At 32.6% G+C, this 5,323-nt stretch overlaps 1 long non-coding RNA gene across 4 annotated transcripts; it reads right to left on the reverse strand.

Annotated features, from left to right (window-relative positions):
• Positions 1-385: 385 nt before the first annotated feature.
• LOC145114036 (uncharacterized) lies at positions 386-2,119 on the reverse strand. 4 transcript variants are annotated; one of them, XR_013710907.1, is made up of 5 exons: positions 1,829-2,119; positions 1,647-1,722; positions 1,110-1,160; positions 661-741; positions 386-575 (listed from the first exon to the last, which is right to left on the reverse strand). It is a non-coding gene; the product is annotated as an uncharacterized LOC145114036 (long non-coding RNA). The 4 variants fall into 4 exon arrangements; XR_013710909.1 differs by having other exon boundaries at positions 1,647-1,744; XR_013710908.1 differs by having other exon boundaries at positions 661-787; positions 1,647-1,744.
• Positions 2,120-5,323: the final 3,204 nt, after the last annotated feature.

Raw genomic sequence — 5,323 nt, forward strand, 5'->3', positions numbered from 1 at the left:
TCATAAAGGGAAATGACAGACATTAGGTCTGTCATAAAGTTTACGACAGACTTTTATGACCAACACTTACGACATACATACACGACATGCATTTTCGACATACATTTACAACTGACTTTGTTTGTCATAATTCGTAACATTTTTGTATTTATGACAGACATTTACGACTTCAAATTACGACATGTTTTGTACAATATGATTTTGACATATTTTTACGACATGCTTTGTATGTCATGGTTTTATAGTTTTTTTAAATTATATATATATATATATATATATATATATATATATATATATATTCTATCAAATCTTAATGGAACTAAATTACAAATTTATTGAATAAATTACACAAACTATAGTGTCAAATTCAAAAATACATTCCAAATTCATCAAAAAGTAATTGTCAAATACATATCACTTGTAAATTAAGTTTATGACATAAGTATCCCATTTTTCACGCACCCTATCAAGCTCGACATCTGTATATTCATTCTTCCCCCAAAACTATATAAAAACAATTGAACTCAAAACTAAAATATTCAGTAAATACCTTCCAAAAGCCTCCCCATCAAAACCTGTAATTAAAAAAACACTAGAATCTTTTAATAGAAACTTGAATTAATAGAAACAAATTTAGTATATGCATGTTATTGTACACACCTTCCACCAACAATAAGATGTAGAGCCCTTAAAAGCCATGATTTATCTTTGTAAAGCTCCCCTGCCCGGTAAATTTGGAATCTGAAGGGCAAAAATGGAATTAGCATCAGTGGAGAAGAAGATAACCCTGGATTAAGAAAAGAGATTAAGATTAAATAAAGTTTTAACCATTAGCAATATTAAAACTTTATTTTTCTCTCTCTCTCTCTCTCTCTCTCTCTCTCTATATATATATATATATATATATATATATATATATATATATATATATATATATATATATATATATATATATATATATATATATATATATATATATATATATATGAGAGAAAGAGAGAGGATGTAACTGAAAATTTATTTCAGTACAGAAGTCAAATAACAAAAAATAAACAAATGGCAAAGTTGAAAGCTTACATAGACCAATATGAGACAGGTTAAGACCTTACCTTACAAACTGGTTAGGGATATCTAATCACAGATTAAGTATTGTACTTGAACTGCCAAAAGAACAATTGAAATCTTGGTTGGTCAGAGTTGAAATCATCACGCAATATGCAATCTTATCGATAATAAAAGAAAAACCCAATACACTAATTCACAATTTTAGAAGGCTTAAAGGCAGTTCTAGAAGCGCCTTCAGCTATCAGACATGAAATTCTGCTAATAATGTGTAGGTCCATGTTTATATTAAAGAAGAAACAACTTAACAAAGGCTTATTTTAACCGGTCTACATGCTCTAAATCTGCAAGTCTTTCTAAATCTGTAGGATGAAGATTCCATTCCGTAAATATCAGGTTTTTTTTATTTTCCGCAAATTATTAATTAAATTTGCTTCCTAATGGAAAATAAACAATCATTGATATTATTTCCATTTAAAATCTAGTACCCTGCTGGCACACAAGAAGTTCCTTTGACAATGTCAGACAATTTTTAAACCACTGCAACTACTGGTGCTCAAGTTGGGTATAAAAGGAGTGCTTACATGGGAAGCTGTAGACATGATTTATGGCAAGCTATAAGAGCATCATCTGCTACTCCATATTATCTTGATGATTACTCTGATGGTATAAACCCTAAACCCTGAACTTATAATTGTAATATCTAGTTGAGTAACTTATAAAAATATAAAAAATCTGACATTTTTCATTTATGTATATCATCTACCTTGTCCAGGTGTATTTAGGTGGCAAGATGGTGCTATTGTGGCAAATAACCCTACAATATTTGCAATACGTGAAGCACAACTTCTATGGCCAGATGCAAAATTTGACACTCTTGTTTCAATTGGTTGTTGTTTAAAATTTAAAACTGACCTCATCAACATAGGGCCAGATCTTTGTAAGATGAGCATTAAGCATGGTCAACTGAAAGATTAAGCAGAATAATCAGTCCCTGAAGAAGATAGAAAGAAAGTGGAGAGAAAGTACAAAAGTAGGAAGAATGTAGGGTAGAAAAGTATCACTCAACTTCTGTCTCTGTGAGAAAATAACCCAAGAAGGGTAGAATTCTGGTAAAAGCAACTTTTTTGAATCTTCAACTGTCATTCTCGCAAAAGCGGCAATCGTTGTTGCCTTCAACACATAATTTAACCTAAATTTCAATAAATTCACGAATATTCAGAGCATACACTCAATTCAAATCATGTTTTAGGTCACACATTAAGGAAGATGCATATTGTGTGTTGTTAAATCAAACAATTCACACAAACTATTACACATAATAGAGACTGGAGTGTTTGTGTTGTGTGTAATCCAAATCCTTTTGAGCTGACTCATAGACAGATGCAGATGGTGTAAATATTGTTCACAGCAGCAGGCCAGCGGCGGCTGGGATGCCCGGGATTAAGGTGGCGGCTGAAAGAGTGTTGTAGAGTTAGGGTTTTCGGGTGTTGCACTCTAAAAACGGGAGGGGTAAGGAATCACGGGTTCAAGTCCGTGTTTTACCAAACTTGGATGTATTTTAACAAGATTGGTCCCTGCCTCTACAATTCCTTTACAATTTAAACCCAATAATTACTAATAACCTTCGCTTCACAAAATCTTTTACATTTCAAGTCCTAATATTACAATATAGACCCCAAATTCTGGAAATTATACCATTTAACTTCTTATGGCTAAAGCTGATAAATTATTACGGATTTAAGGCTAAAATAAAATAAAATATAAAATATATCTTGGGGTTTTAGGGTTCATTATTTATTTATTTATCTATTTTATTTTATTCATTTTATTTCATTTATTTTATTTTATTTATTTTATTTTAAAATAGAATGTTACACAATCAGGTGCCAGAACTTAACATCAACTGTCGTCCGGCGTCCGAAAGTATCAGATCTACGGCAGTGGATATGTGGTTATGAAACTCAATCAAATAAGGATCGATTAGGATATCAAATTGTTGGATAGAGTAAATGGAGGATTCATTCGTATAATTAGGGTATGTGGTTTAGGGTCGACCCATTTAGTGGAATTTGGATATCTGGTTTAGGCGACCCATTTAGGATTTTTTATTGCCACATAAGTTTTTATATTGCCAATATTAAAAAAGGCAGGGAGTGGTTGTGAGAGAAATTTAATAGGTTTTGTTTTGAAAAATAAATAAATAAATAAATAAAAACAACCCCAACCAAACACAGTCAATCTTTTCCTTCTCTTTGTTCTCGCTATTACAATTGCGATTCGTCACTGGTGAGTCCCTTAGCGACTTATACGAGATGGTGTAAATATTGGTAGTGAGTGTTTGACGAGAGGGGTGGCAACTGTAGGCTAATACTGCAAATTAACAAAAAGTGATGCTCTTAGTAGGTAATACTTTAAAAAAACGCACACTTATTTCATTTAAAATTAGGTGTTTTGCTAGCTATTATCATGCATAATTTTTTTTCATAGTATATAGTGCTCATGTACTTGTTGACATAGCATTATTGTATTATTGTTTGCGATTACTAACTTTTCCTTATAGTATTAACGGATAAAAATCATTTTAATTTACTCTTTAAAATATGACATAAAATTACGACATACATTTTTGACTGTCGTAAATCATTGATATTTTATGATATATGACATAAATTTTATGACAGACTTTTATGCCTGTCATAAAAGTGTTGTATGGCGTAATTCGTCTGTCAAGGAAAGCCTTTTTTTCTAGTAGTGTCTGGTTGCTTCTGATACGGGTACGGCTACGGCTCCCTAATGTGATAGTTTGTAACGAATCAAGATCTGTGGCTGATAATGAAAAGCGGGCCATACCATAGTAAGTGAAAGACGAAATATTTGGTGTTGAGAGTATAAACTCATAATTGTGATTAAGATCTATCAGACTCAGATTCTGTAATGAATTTGATGTGACGATTGGAATTTACCAACGAGGCAGCGATCGGTTTAGGCTTGTACTTGTAGGGTTATATCGTTTAGTATAACCTATTACTCCATTAGCCTTTTTGGACTTAAAAAGCCCATGCAAAACCAAAAAAAATGAAACTTTGAGGAAACTTAACATAAACGTTTCTGGATTTCCCGATATGTCCCGGAAACGTTTACCAGCCGTTTCCTAGGCGTTTCTGTTTCCCCCACGCTTCAGATAAACCGTGAAATCAATAATCATGAACTTTTGTTATAAGAGAGGCCAACTTGGACTTCATATCGGGATACATCAATTAGTTTGATCGATTAAAAAAGCCTAAGTACAAAACATCTACTAGAAAAGCTTTATACTTGTCTTTGCTGATAAAAGTATCAGATATAGTGTTCTTTGCGTGCAGGGTGGATTAATATTTGTTTAAAACCTGTTTTATTTTCTGTCAGGGTATTTGTATGAGTATAAATATATATCAAAATGTGTATCTGTATGTGTATGTATATGAATTTGAATACGTTAAGATCCTATAAACATATTTCACATTACTCATAATCTATTCTAATGAGATGCAAGCACACGTTTCATAAAGGAACAGCATTTCAAATGTATTAACCTTTCAATACTTTCCCATATTAGAAAATGCCAGTCCGGACTTTGTAGATGGAAAAAATTTCACATCTACTGAGACATTGAATATGCTCAATATGTCTCAAAAAATATAAGTGGGTATTATTTATATTATGTTATTTAAACAAAATGGTGTTTTTTAAAAAACAAAGCTAGTGAGAGGCTAGAGTTACAAGTAGTTGAGGCAATCTTTGCAAGTATTAGTAGAGCAGATTAACTAACAAAACTATTCATCTTTTCTAGCCATAATACTTAACCAACCGAAGGTTGGATGTCACCTACTAACTCTTTGCTGCTCCTGGATTTCCAACTGAGGACAACTGAAGACAACCTCGTTGCCATATCTACATTATCCAGAACAGGGCCATCAAACAGAGCCATCAGAGTAGAGGTTGTCCAACCTCAAAAACAAATCCGTGATGGACACACTAGTAATAGGGATGTCCCTCCACAAATAAAGCAAAATCAAACTGACCTCAATGATTTTAGGGTAGTCCAGAAATAACTGTGATTCAGATTCATTGCTAGCCGTACAGAGGACGCATATAGGTGATTGCAAAGGGATCCCAATTCTATGGAGGTTAAATCTAGTGTATAGATGACCAAGCCTAACACACAAATTAAGATGTTTGCCTTGGCAGATTCAATGTGATTCCAAATAGTATTGCAAGT

This window comes from Lactuca virosa, chromosome 5 (genome assembly GCF_052849685.1).
Source record: "Lactuca virosa cultivar CGN04683 chromosome 5, Lactuca_virosa_CGN04683_v6, whole genome shotgun sequence".
Classification (NCBI taxonomy): Eukaryota; Viridiplantae; Streptophyta; class Magnoliopsida; order Asterales; family Asteraceae; genus Lactuca; species Lactuca virosa.